Genomic DNA, 14,995 nt, shown 5'->3' on the forward strand with positions numbered 1-14,995 from the left:
TTCATTCATGCTGTAATTCAGATATGCAAAGAAAATATATCTCCGTTGTTTTGCCTCAGTTTAAAATGGTCTTGTTGCTCAGTGCCAGCCACTAATTAGGAGGAGGGAAAAACACACTTTTATCTTTATCCGGTTTAAAATATAATGCTTCAGCCAGTGTCCAGCCAAGAAAACAAAAAAACACACCAGTTATTTCAGACATGGAGATTTAAAATAGGGAATTGGCTACTCAGTTGTCAGAAGACTGAAAACAAAAAGTCATTAAAGCTAACCCAGATGGCAGAGAGTGAATTAGTTGACTAGAATACACGGGTGTTATTTTTGAGAGAAAAGCTAATATTTTCCAATCTGTTAACACAGTTGCACTTGATTCCATACAGTCTCTATGTCTGTACTATCTTCTATTACTCTATCAAATTCTCCTTGTCAACAAAATGAACATTTTTAATTTAAAAACAGAACAATTTTTTAAGATTTTATCCTATTTTTTAAGATTTTATTTATTTATTTGACACAGAGAGAGAGCACAAGCAAGGGAAGCAGTAGGCAGAGGGAGAGGGAGAAGCAGGCTCTCCACTGAGCAGGGAGCTCAGTGATATGGGGCTCGATCCCAGGATCCCAGGACCCCAGAAACATGACCTGAGCTGAAAGCAGTTGCTTAACCAACTGAGCCACCCAGGTGTTCCTAAGATTTTATTTTTAAGTTATCTCCATACCCAACATGGGGCTCAAACTCACAACCCCAAGATCAAAAGTTGCACACTACACTGACTAAGGCATCAGAAAAGTTTTCACTTGTGCATACAAATTTATATCATACAATACTAGAAGTATTATTTATTTTGTTTGTTTGTTTGTTTGTTTGTTTGTTTAACTAGATTCCATATCCGGTGTGGGGCTTGAATTCACAATGCTGAGAGCAAGTGTTGCATGCTCTACAGACTGCATCAGCCAGGCACCCCATAATACTAGAAATATTGGTGAAAGAATAAAGTTGGCTTTCTGATCTCTGGTATTACTATAGGAGACCAAAAATTTCTCACTAAATTTATTCATAGAGAGCAGTGATAAGCCTTTGGGGATTAATGATTAAAAATCTGGTATTTTTTTCTCTATTATGAAGACAGTAGAAAAAAGCCACTTTTTTAATTTTGGTTAAAAGCTCACAAAACTTCTACCCCTTATGTTAAATAGATTATCCCTTATGAACACACCAGAATATTTCCTAGTTTGGACTAGGAATGAAAAAGTGTCCAAGTGCCTATAAATGCATACCTTTCAATCAATTGAACAAAGGGCAGGGCTACCTCTCTGAGAGAAGGAAATGAGAAGACAGAGGCAGTGCATCCAGGATAATTATGGTACCTTTAAAATAGTCCCAGCTCTGGGTGAGAGAAGAGGTACCATTTAAGATTTGTTCTGCATTGGAGCTTATCACAAAAATAAAACCTGCACCAAAAATTCACCAAACTTTTCATTATCTTAGCATAATACCCTTTAGTTCCATCCACGTCATTACAAATGGCAAATTTTCATTCTTTTTGATGGCTGAGTAATATTCCATTGTATATGATGCACCACATCTTCTTTTCCATCCACCTGTTGATGGATATCTGAGCTCTTTCCATAGTTTGGCTACTGTGGACATTGCTGCTATAAACACTGGGGTGCAAGTGCCCCTTTGGATCACACATTTGTATCTTTGGGGTAAATACCCAGTAGTACAATTGCTGGGTTGTAGGGTAGCTCTATTTTCAAATTTCTGAGGAATCTCCATACTGTTTTCTAGAGTGGCTGCGCCAGTTTTCATTCCCACCAACAATGTATGAAGGTTCCCCTTTCTCTACATCCCCACAAACATCTGTTGTTTCCTGACTTGTTAATTTTAGCCATTCTGACCAGTGTGAGGTGGTATCTCATTGTGGTTTTATTTGTATTTCCCTGATGCCGAGTGATGTTGAACATTTTTCCATGTGTCTTCTGGCCATCTGTATGTCTTCTTAGGAGAAATGTCTGTTCATGTCTTCTGACCATTTCTTGATTAGATTATTTGTTCCTTGGGTGTTAAGTTTGATAAGTTCTTTATAAATTCTGGATACTAGCCCTTTATCTGATATGTCATTTGCAAATATCTTCTCCTGTTCTGTTGGTTGTCTTTTGGTGTTGTTGACTGTTCCCTTTGCAGTGCAAAAGCTTTTTATCTTGATGAAGTCTCAATTATTCATTTTTATCTTTGTTTCCCTTACCTTTGGAGACATGTCCAGCAAGAAGTTGCTGTGTCCAAGGTCACAAAGGTTGCTGCCTTTGTTTTCCTCTAGGATTTCGATAGATTCCTGTCTCACATTTAGGGCTTTCACCCATTTTGAGTCTATTTTGGTGTATGATGTGAGGAAATGGTCCAATGTCATTCTTCTACATGTGGATGTCCAATTTTCCCAGTGCCATTTGTTGAAGAGACTTTTTTCCATTGGTACTCTTTCCTGCTTTGTCAAAGATAAGCTGACCATAGAGTTGAGGGTCCATTTCTGGATTCTCTATTCTTGTTCCATTGCTCTATGTGTCTTGTTTTTGTGCCAGTCCCATACTATTTTGATGATCACAGCTTTGTAACAGAGCCTGAAGTCGGGATTGTGACACCACAAGTTTTGGTTTTCTTTTTCAACATTCCTTTGGCTATTCCGGGTCTTTTCTGGTTCCATACAAATTTTAGGATTATTTGTTCCAACTCTGGAAATAAATTGGTGGTATTTTTATAGGGATTGCATTGAATGTGTAGATTGCTTTGGGTAGTACAGACATTTTAACGATATTTGTTCTTCCAATCCATGAGTATAGAATGTTTTTCCATTTCTTTGTGTCTTCCTCAATTTGTTTCATGAGTGTTCTACAGTTTTTGAGTATAGGTACACTTTGAATAATTAGTAAAGCTTTAAGAAGTGCATCGTGGGTCACATCTCCTTAAAAAAGACATAGCAGATTTTTAATGCTAGGAGCACCAGTTGGCTCCCTCATTTTAATTACCTTATCAGCAGTTGTAGTGACAAGACAATCCATACATTCAAGCCAAGTAACCAATTTGCATTTAGGTACTGATGGATTAAATATGGCTCATTAGTCAGACAAATCATTACAGAGATGTGCAGATGTTATTTCAGGGTATAAAACCCCTTTATCCTCATTGAACTTTTCCCACTTACTTTTACAAAATAAATTCATAAACCCAGTGAGAAGCTCCTATTATTAGATGAAGAGAAGATCAAAGAACTGGTTAAATATTTTTCCACTAGTGCACACGACAAAGGAAAAATAAGAAGCCACTGAAATTATACTTTTGAGGGATAATTAATGATGTAATGTTTAAAAATAAGTGGAATAAACATTAGAATTCCACTTTTGCTAATGTATTTATATGCATATACGTTATATATATATTGTGTGTTTGCATACTCACACAAACACACACATACACACAAACGTGTGTATCTGAAAGGAAATATCCCAAAATATGTACAGTGTGCATCTGTGGATTTTGAATTAATAGTAATTTTTATTTTCTTCTCTTCAGTTTCCATATTTTTCAAATATTCTGCAAGGAACATATAATATTTTTTAAATGAGGAAGGGGAAATTTGCTTTAAAATAACTCAGTGAAGCCTCATAATAATATAAATTAATGATAAAGAGCAGAATTCTGTACAGGGCAGAACTGCCTTATACTCCAGCCAACAATATTTTCCTACCTGAAAAACTTGATTGCAAAATTTCACTTTTATGCTATGCACCCTAAAGTCTTCAGGTTTGAATTATGTAAACTTTTTCAAGCTGTATAGTACCTCTTGTCTTATTTTTTGCTCTCAAAATGACACAGTTGCATTACCTAATTTCTTTGTTTTTTAATTATTTTATTTTTATTTAAATTTTATAAATTAACATGGAGTGCAATATTGGTTTCTGGAGTATTAAATGAATCAATTCAATGATCATCACTTACATACAACACCCAGTTGTTGTATGCTTATCACAAGTGCCCTCTTTAATACCCATCACACATTTAGCCTATCCCCTACACACCTCCCTCCATCAACCCTCAGTTTGTTCTCTATCATTAAGAGTCTCTTATGGTTTATTTTCCTTTGTCTTCCCCCCAACCTTCACATATATTTATGTTTTCCTTCTTAAATTGCATATATGAGTGAGATCATATAGTATTTGTCTTTCTCTAAACTGACTTATTTCACTTAGCATAATACACTCTACCTCCATCCATATCATTGTGAATGGCAAGATTTCTTTCTTTCTGATGGCTAATATTCCATTATATATATAAACCACATCTTCTTTATCTACTCAACAGTCAGTGGACATTTGGGCTATTTCCATGATTTGGCTACTGTTGATAAGGCTGCTATAAACATCAGGGTACATGTATTCCTTTGAATCTGTATTTTTTTATCCTTCAGGTAAATATCTAGTAGTGCAATTGCTGGACCAAATGGTAGCTCTATTTTTAACTTTTTGAAGAACCTCCATACTTTTCCAGAGTGGCTGCACCAGTTTGCATTCCCACCAGCAGTGCAAGAGGGTTCCCCTTTCCCTGTATCCTCATCAATGCGTTGCCTAATCTCTAAAGCACTTAAGTGTGTCATATCCTATTCACTAAGAGAAATATTTTAAATTTTCCATTAACAGAATAGCTCATATCACACTGTTCTACGTAATTCTTGACTCCAAAGTCTAGTAAGAATTTAAAATTGGGGGGAAAAATAATTGTCAGGGGAAAGAATCCATTATATGATATCAAACTGGCTAAGATCATAAAGCTTTGCTAGCTATTTATGTCTTATCCTGGGATAACCTCTGGAATGATGTGATAAAAACACATTACGGCTGCTTTCTATTTAAGCCTTTCAAATCACTTAAATATAGAATATCTCTTTGATTTACATAATAACTCATTAGAAAATTAAGGCAAAGATTATTATTCCCATTTTTCAGATGGCAAAACTGACATGTGATAATTAAAACTCTGGAATTAAAATTAAGAGTTATTTAAGAAATCAAGTTAAAGCAAAAAAATATCTACTGAACAGCTTTCGAGGTTACATTTTTCCACATCTCTGTTGAAGCTAAAAAGCAGTCTAAATGTTGGCAAAAGGGTTAAAGAGAAATTTGCTGTCTGTTAAGTGTAGTATCCCATCTAATAGTAGATAATAGGTGGGGTGCCTGGGTGAAACAATCAGCTAAGCCTCCAACTGATGTTTTTGTCTAGGGTCGTGATCTCAGAGTAGTGATCTTGAGGGTCATGGGATTGAGCCCTGCATCAGGCTCCATGCTCCGTGAGAAGTCTCCTTGAGACTGTCTCTTCCTCTTCTTCTGCCCCTCCCCCCAGGTGCATACTCTCTCTCTAGAATAAATAGATAAACATAAAAAGAATAGATTAAAGAATGCCCTGCTTTTTTCCATCTATAAAATGATTTTGAACTACTTAATCAAAGGGTGTGACCTGGCAGGATAATGAACAGATTCAAGTACATATTTAATTTGATGTGCAGAATGTTGGCTCACAGAAAATTTTACACTAAAAAAATCAGAGATTTCCAGCTTCTCTTAAAATCTGAACAATTAGTTACACTTGACCCACATTTGTGCATAGTAGCAATCAAATGGAGATCAGCTATGGCTTCCCAATTTTTCCAGGGCATGTATTTCTTAATTTCCCGTGATCTGTACCACTTCTTATTACTTACACCTAAGTTACTTCATTTACTTGCAATATTGCTTGAGTTCCGTAGATACTGGGTTTAGTAATCTCTATTTACTATCACCCATTTTGGCCCACCCATCTATTCACTTACTTACTCGTTTGATTCAATGAGCATTTATTAAGCAAAGCTTATGAACACAGTATTCCACAATACTTAAAAGAAAGGGATGACAGAAACCCTCTCATCATTTGATGAGGATACAGATACATAAACAGATTACCATGACATGGGTGCCTCAGTGTTTGGACCTTCATTCATTCCTTGGTAGTTTCATTCAGTCTCCTATCTTTAAACACCCTTTATATGCTGACATCTATTTCTGGTCTGGGCCTCTTTTCTGAATTCCAGTCTCTTTTAGCCAAATGCCTAATCTATAACTTCATTTGAGGGATGCCTGGGTGGCTCAGTGGCTGAGCATCTGCCTTTGGCTCAGGTCGTGATCCCAAGGTCCTGGGATCAGGTCCCACATAGGGCTTCCTGTGGGGAGCCTGCTTCTCCTTCTGCTTATGTCTCTGGCTCTCTGTATCCTCATGAGTAAATAAATAAAGTCTTTTTAAAAATCTATAACTTCCTTTGGATATCTAATATTTATTCAAACTCCATAAACATGTCCAAAACCAGATCATGATCTTAGCCTCTAAAGCCTCACTCCTTCCCATCTCAAAGAATGACAATCCCATTCTTCTAAGTGCTGAAGCTCAAACCTTAAAGTCATCTTCAGTTCTTCCCTTTCTGATCTACCCTATCAGCAAGTCATGTAACACAGGGAATTAGCCCACAAGTCTTCACAGTGTGACACCTGGGAATGAAGAGGACCCAACTGGAGAAAAAATTCCAGATAGAGGGGACTGCATTAGTACAAGAATTAAAGTGAGAAATACCAGGGTATCTGGGGGAACACCTCATAATTCAGCATAAATCAAGGGTAGCTAATGGGAAGAAAGGAGCTGGAGATAGTTGGAGAGAAGTAGGTATGGTTTGTTTGGATCAGGGAAGGCCTATCTCATTGATCCTGTTACCACACCACACCGTGTCATCCAAGGATTTTTGGTGGGTAGGATGTTGTTACATAAAACCAGATTCAAGATGATTAGGGTCTGAACTGAAGCAGCAATAATTCGGATTTAAATTCAGTAGGATTGAAGATTGGTTGAATGTAGGAGAGGAAAGGAAACAATGAAGATGACTCCCACAGCATGGCCCTGAATGGAAAATACCAGAAAAACAGGTTGGGGAAAGAAGACAATTTGGTGTCAGAAATGTTGAGCTTGTTACCCGTTGGGGCACCTGTGGGAATGACTTGCTGAGTAATTCATAAATCCAGAGCTTCAACGATAGAGACAGGAGATGAGAGGTTGGGAATTAACAGCAAATGGAAAGTTAAAACCATGACAGCGACGACCTCCTGCATCTCCTTAGCCAAATCACTTTATGGCTCAGTGCCTCAGTTTCCTAATCTGTAATGTGAGGTTTATCATAGAGTTGTTTTGAAGGTTACTTAATAAAATTATTATATCTTTTCGTTAGTCCTTGATGTATGTTAGTTGTTTAAAGGCTAAATTAATTGCTAAGATAACCTTGGAAGACCACACAGAACAGTGATTGTTAACCGTTTAAGAGATATAAATGTCTTTTAGAATCTACTGGACTTCCCCACTAAAAAAATTACACATAACCAAACCCTCAAAATGCTGCACACAGTTTCAGGAGGCCTGTGGACCCCTGAAGAACTTGTATTTAAATAAATTATTTTTTAATTTATTTATTTGAGAGAGAGAGAGAGAGAATGAAGACTCAAGTGGGGGAGAGGAAAGAGTAGAGGGAGAAGGAGAGAGAGAATCTCAAGCACACTCTGTGTTAAGGACCAACCTGATGAGATGCTCAATCCCACAATCCTGAGATCATGACCTGAGCCAAAATCAAGAGTCAGATGCTCAACTGACAGCCACCCATGAGCCCCACCTGTGTTTAAAAATTTGTGATACCAAATGAGAAGAGGAATAATTTGAGAATCAAACAGGAGGAAATCAACATTTAAGGAATAAACAGAGTAAGAGAAGATCAAACAAATTACAAGAAAACTACAAAGAGAACAGTGGATGATTTCAAGGAGAACATTATGATAAATTCAGGAAAATCTGGCAAAGCTGTCCAACAAAATAAAGAGCTAAAATGGTCATTGGCAACTTTCACAAATTATGTCAATCTAGTGAGGGGAGAAGAAACTAGAGTGTAATGATTTGAGGAGCAAATAGAACGTGAAAAAAATGGAGACAACTCACGGACAGCAAAGGAAGGAAAAGATGGAATGCAAGTCAAGGGTGAATTTCAGGTTAAAAAAACAGCTGATTTTTTGTATGTTGTATCTGTTTTGCTTACTGGTTATGAGGGTTTTTAGAAATTGTTTTAGAGGGTATTTTGTTTGTTTTTTAGGGATGAGAAAGACTTTGGGTTTGTGGATTTAGGATCAGAGCCAACAACAAGATTAAAGAACCAAATGGAAGTGACTGATGAGGTAACATTCCAGCAACGGAGATGGAAGCAAGGGCTCAAATGAAGGGCTCCAGGTCTGGCTTTGAGCAGAAACAGGAGTACATCATCCCCTGAGGATGAAAGAAGGAGGCCAGGAAATGCTTCTATATTAGTAAGAGGGGAGGGTAGGCTAACACCTGACAGGTGGTCACAACTCTGTCAGTTAACAGACAAGTCTCTCCACTGAGAGCATTGGGAGTCAAATGTGGAAGAGAATGATGGTGATTTGGAATAGAGGCTAGCAGGGATGACAAAGAAATCTAATCAAACAAGGACTTTTTTTTAATTTGGGTATTTTGAAAATACAACATTACATTAATTTCAGGTATACAGCATAGTGATTGGACAAGTTTATACAGTGTGCTATATTCACCTCAAGTGTAGCTACCATCTGCCCCATACAACAACGTCGTAATATCATTGACTATATTCCCTACACTGTGCCTTTTATCCTGGTGACTTACTCATACCACAACTGGAAGCCTGGATCTCCCTCTCCCGGTCACCCAGTTTGCCCATCCCCCCCCCCCCCACCTTCCTCCTCTCTGGCACCCAGCAGTTTGTTCTCTGTATTTACAGCCTGATTCTGCTTTTCAAACAGGTATGTTCTATTGCTCTGTGACAAGCCATGGGAACTCATTTCTCATTTCTCTTTAAAATCTTGATAGTCGTTACCAGAACATACACCAAAGAAACGTTTTGGCAATTATTCTTTGTATTTCCCTAGCAAAAATATTTAGACAGAATCATTATATTTTTGCCATTAATATATTAGACTTACAAAATTGTAAAAGCTAAACAAGACAATATGGATGTATATGATAATAGCCATATGATGGATAGGTGGACAGATGAATAGCTAGATAGTTAGACAGATAGCTAGGTGATTGATAGATAGATGATAGATAGATAGATAGATAGATAGATAGATGATACTAAATATCAAAACTGTACTTGCTGTTTTAATGTGTTTAGGGTACAGTGTTTATTTTAGCCAGCTGTTATGTTTTCAAACATTGATTTGTTTTATCCTTCTCTTGCTTGCATAACCATAAGGGAAGTCAGCTTATTAGAGCAATTTCCTCAAGAATTTTTTTGCCAATTAGAGGAAATGGAATTAATTTCATTTCCCACTGTCAGTCACTACTACAAAATTTGATGGTATCAAGAAACAAAACAAAACCTGAAGTATGCTCACATAATAGATTACAAAAATTTCCATACTGACATTCTTGATTTTCTGGACCCAAGCTATACATCACTTTATAATGAATTCTCATCTCTGGTAGATGCTCTTGATAGGGGGTACATTTTTCCCACTAGATATAATCCTTAAAACAAGTTATCCCCTCTGATAACACACTTTTAAATACAAAAAAAAAAAAACCCCTGTTATGGTTTCATCTGAGTTTTTTTTTTTTCTTTCTTTCTTCTGGAGTATGTGGGAAATGTGTTGCATATTTTCACTTCGTGTTTTTGCAAATGTTTTAAACCTTTGTCCTCATGTTGAAATTGGTTTGGATTACAGTTTTATGGATAAAGGGGAGAAAAGATGAAAGGACAATCTAGTTTGAATTACTGAAAGTCATAAAACATCAAGAATCAGAAATTAAATCTGAAGGTGTTCAGGTTTCTCATGACTTATGTATGAGGTTAAACCCAAACAGCAGTTCCAAAAATATGTCAGACTGTCTTAGAAAATATAGCACTGTTCATCTAAAAAGGAAAACAATGTATTTGTCACATTTAACAAGCTCTTAAAATCAAAGCTAAAGCAAATAATACGGAAATGGTGAATTGTGCCTCGAATGTACTTGTCTATAGCGCCACCAAGAGGCACTATCAGTTTACAAATACTGCTAAACACAGTAATTCAGTTATTCTAGGAGTTAGACGCTAGGTGGCAGTAGATTTCTTTTCTAAAGCGGCCTTGAAACCTGAAGAGTTGGAAATTAGTCACATTCAAGGGCAATTATTTGTTTTTTAAAATATTGGGATAGCTATAAATCTAGCTCAAAAGCAAAGAAAATATGCCACAGTTTTGCATGCTTTTAAAATATTTGCAACATAGTTTGGTCGCATTTTTTTAAATGACCTATTTTTCATAGTTTTAATCATCATTTAGTTCTCAAACAGAAGCAAAATATTAAAATAACTACTTGTTTCCTAGATGAGCATGTCCAACCTAGAAAACAGAACCTCACAAATTTTCTCTCTTTCTCTTTTCCTGTGATTAGCACTAAAAAAAAAAATCCAGCTGTAGTGACTCTTTAAACATAGTTACTAATTAACAAACCTTGACTAAGTCATAACTTAGAGACAGAAATGAGAAATTTATGCAACTAGTTAGCTTAGATTTACTCATATACTATTTTAACATAAAGAAAGAAATATGAGGATGGAGGGAGGAACCCTGTGACTGTCATTCAGCTTCCCATTTTTCTGAGCTTCCCGGGCTAAGGATTCTTTTTAATTTCTCCTGTGAGAATGAAATGCCATGTCACCTTGAAACACAAACAGGGCGCCTGGGTGGATCAGTTGGTTAAGCTTCTGACTCTTGGTTTGGGGTCATATGGTGATCTCAAGGTCCTGAGACCAAGCCCCCTGTGAGGCTCCTTGCTCAGCTAGGAGTCCACTTAAGATTCTCTCCCTTTCCCTCTCCCTCCCTCTCTGCCCCTCTCCCCACTGCTTGCCTACTCTCTCACTCCCTTTCTCTCTAAAACAAATAAGTAGGTAAAATCTAAAAGAAAAAGAAACACAAATACAAGACACATGGTTTAGGGGGTTTCCCTGGTTGCAACAGCAAGTGCCACATAATACATAAGAACCCAGCAAAGCCATGGCACTTTGTACAAAAATTTGTCTCTTTCCTTAATATAAATAAAATCCAGATCTTCCCAAGTGGCCAAAGGATTGCCACACAAAAAAGAACAGCAGAGGCATGAAGACCATATCAAGTTGATAGATTCACTTCTCCTTGGAAATTCACTTCTGACACCTGCCACTCCAAGATGACTCTTTATGTGGATGACAGAGCTTGCACATAAAGATGTGCATTCCTTGAAGCCTGGCAGGATCAGGGTCCAGCACTTCAGTGATCAGCAACCACCTCCCACAGGCATAGTCCAGGATCTTCTGATGTATTTAGACTTAGACTAAGAGACTCAGAAGAGGAAGGGAATTCCTTCCTCCACCCTATGCCAGTCTGGTTCCAGTCTGAGAATCTCCTCTTCCCAGAGCACCTACCATCTGGGATTACCATCTCTGACAGGAGATCATATTCACCTACAGGGGTGTGGCTTTCCAGCCTCTTCAAAGCCTCATTTTAAAACTGACCAGTCACCTTTATTCACCGAGAAGACATACGTGTGTTTTACAAAATCACATTGATACTGTGTGGCACAGCATAATGACTATACGTTGCTTTCCTTGTCAGATGAACACTTCTCATCCTAATCTTTAGTCATCTTGCAGTGATTTGGGGGGAACAGCTGTGAAAAGAGGAAACAAAGCTTCCCTTTCCCACTTCAGCACTATTGGAAACACATTGTTTTCAGTTTTGTGAATTTCTGGATGCACTGTTCTCAATACAGTTTCACAGGGTGGCTCTTTGTTCAGATCCTGGAATGAAGACTTCACAAATTTAACACACAAACATATGTAAGTGTCCTGGAAACACAACAGACCCCAGATGACTGACTAAGCTCCACACTGCAAGGATGCAGGTCTTTAATCTTCTGTATACTTAAGGAGTGGCTTATTGCTTCTGTGAGTTCTGACTTATTAATTATAACAATTATTTTTTTCACCTATATGAAATGTCAAATGTCATCTATCTGCTTAATCAGCACTTGAAGAACTAAAAAGCCGTTGCCTGTGTAAGAAAGACCAGCTTGATGAAATGTCTTGGAGGCAGTCCTCAGTACTAATTAAAATCACAGACATTGTCACATGGTATAATTATTTTCCAGAAAACAGCTGACGTGTACACCCTATGCTTGGCAAAATTCCTGGCCAGTTTCGCAAGAATGTTTATTCCAGACTGAGATCATCATCTTTAAAAAAGAAAAAGAAAGAGAGACAGACAGGGTGGGACAGAAAAGGAGAAGGGAGGGAGGATGGGAAGAAAGGAAGGAAGAAGGAAGGGAGAGGAGAAGATTTCTTAATAAATCAAGAGAGGATTTTAGATTTTAAAGTTGCCTTCCTGCACTCTGACCAGATGCTAATCTAACCCTGTAACAAAATTTGGTTAATTACAGAAAGGACATTTTAGTACAAATAAATTTTTTAATGGTTTAAAAAACATCTGGAAAGTAGTTCAAAAAGTTAGCATATCATTTCTATAAAATTCAAAATATAATGTTTGCTATCTGTATTTCAACAAAAAAAATTTTTAAGCTTTAACAATTTCAAGAAAAAAATAATAGGAAATCATGAAAATAATTACATATAGAACAAATAGTCTGGGAGGTGAAATATTTCATTTTCACTAGAGAGATTCATTCATTTAAAATATTATAAGCTCAAATTCACACTGAAGAATTATAACATTTGATTTTTTTCAAATGTTAATAATTTCTCTAACATAAATGATATTAAGGAGAATTAATCAAGATGAAACTATTTTCAAAAGCCTCCTGGAAGGGGAAACATAAAGTGAATATTCGCAAATAAAGACAAGCATTATAGAAATGCAAAGTTATTTACTCATTCCAATTCTGTAGATGCCTAGAATACATCCATGAATAGTCTACTTGGCTTCCATAATAGACTATACTCAAACACTAACACAGCCACTCACAAACCCAGAGAAAGTGGGGCATCGTCAGACCTAACAAAAGTCAGTTATGACATTCGATCCCTTATCTGGGAAGAGGGAATCATAAAGCACTCTTTCTATCAAACTTAGTTTGCTCCTTACTAAAGGCAAGGAGGATATATTTTTTCTTCCTCTTTTGATTCAGTCTGGAATTTTGACTAAAAGGGTGTTTTTTTTTTTTTTTTTTTTACACTAGTCTAGAAGAGGTTTATTTAGGGACTGAAATTTATTAGCTGCTAATATTTTGACTTGATGAAAACTGGTATTTGGGGTTATGAAAGGAAAATAAAGTTTGTAGCTTGCTTTACATTTATTGTGGTCTTCAAGTTATTATTACTAAAATATAGGGGATCCCTGGGTGACTCAGTGGTTTAGCACCTGCCTTCAGCCCAGGGCGTGATCCTGGAGACCCACGATCAAGTCCCACATCAGGGTCCCTGCATGGAGCCTGCTTCTCCCTCTGCCTGTGTCTCTGCCTCTCTCTCTGTGTGTGTTTCTCATGAATAAATAAATAAAATCTTTTTTAAAAATAAAATATATTCTTTTTTTGTTTATCTGCTTCTATTGCTCTAAATGTTCTAGAGAAATAGATTTGGATAGCACTTCGGTTTCTTGCCGAAAGTGAGCATCCCAGATAATGGCTTCATGGTTCAATTTGGATGATCATATATGGTTTTAAGTTTTCATATAAAGATTGCTTTAAATGTTCCCTCAATAAATCATTTGTAAAATATGCAGAAAGAATTATGAATGAGTGAATAGTTGTGGGCTTTCTGAACTTCCAACTTTACAGATTCTCTATCAGAAAGTTTTTCAACTAATAGGGATGAAGTAGGATAGTCTTAATATAAACAGATGGTGCTCGCTTCGGCAGCACATATACTAAAATTAATATAAAGAGATGAAGTGGGCTATAGAATGAGCTTTTCTTTTTTTTAATTGAGATATAAATTGACATTTAATTTATATTAGTTTAAGGTATAGAACATAATTATCTGATATTTGTATATATTGCAAAATGATCACTATAATAATTTTAATTAATATCCATCACCATACATAGCTACAATTTTTTTCTTGTGATGAGAACATTTAAGATCTCTCCATGCAACTTTTAAATATGCAATAAGCTTTTCTTTTGTGAGTTTCTAATCTATAAGATGGTAATTGTTCATGATAACTTTTTTAAGATTTTATTTATTTATACATTTATTTATTTATTTATTTATTTATTTATTTATTTATTTGAGAGATAAAGTGTGTGTGTGTTCATGAGAGCAGGGAGAGAAGCAGAGGGAGAGGAAGAGAGAGAATTCCAAGCAGAGTCACCAACTGAGGAGCCTGACACAGGGCTCGATCTTAGGACCCAGAGATCAGGACCTGAGTTAAAATCAAGAGCTGGATGCTCAACTGACTGAGCCATTCAGGTACCCCCATGATAACTCTCTTTTAGGACTAAGCAAGATAGAATATTATCAACATCATAGCATTTTCTCTTTTCCATAACTTTGTCCATACAAATAAAAACAGAAAAAAATTTTCCATTATATTAGTTACAGTTTAAAATCAATCAATTATGACTATATCTTACTAACCTTTTAGATCTATTATAATCAGAAAGAAAAAAATGTTCTAAAGAGATGTACTTTTGATAGGAAATCTTTAAATAAATGTTAACTTTCTGGTCCAACCATCTCTTTTTTTTCCTGAGTGAATGTATTTCATCGAATTTTCTTATAAATTGTCATCTGCTTTTCCTGTCTGCAGTTAAAAAAAAAAAAAAAAAGATCAGCCCACATAAATTCTTTAAGAAAGCATTAACAGGAGAGACTGGCTGGCTTAGTCAGTGGACCATGTGACTCCTGAACTCAGGATCATA

At 36.4% G+C, this 14,995-nt stretch overlaps 1 protein-coding gene across 19 annotated transcripts in view; it reads right to left on the minus strand.

The window, feature by feature from the left end:
• The window catches only part of LOC121492782 (collagen alpha-2(I) chain-like), a 105,247-nt gene that overhangs the window by 42,267 nt on the left and 47,985 nt on the right, over positions 1 to 14,995 (minus strand). Inside the window, exon 4 of one of the 19 annotated variants that reach the window (XR_005988289.1) lies at positions 2,782 to 2,957. The exons of the other annotated variants lie outside the window; for them this stretch is intronic. The gene's annotated coding sequence lies outside the window, so the exon portion shown is untranslated. Of the gene's footprint in view, positions 1 to 2,781; positions 2,958 to 14,995 lie in introns of those variants that run through there. 19 annotated transcript variants of the gene reach the window in all.

This window comes from Vulpes lagopus, chromosome 6 (genome assembly GCF_018345385.1).
Source record: "Vulpes lagopus strain Blue_001 chromosome 6, ASM1834538v1, whole genome shotgun sequence".
NCBI lineage: Eukaryota > Metazoa > Chordata > Mammalia > Carnivora > Canidae > Vulpes > Vulpes lagopus.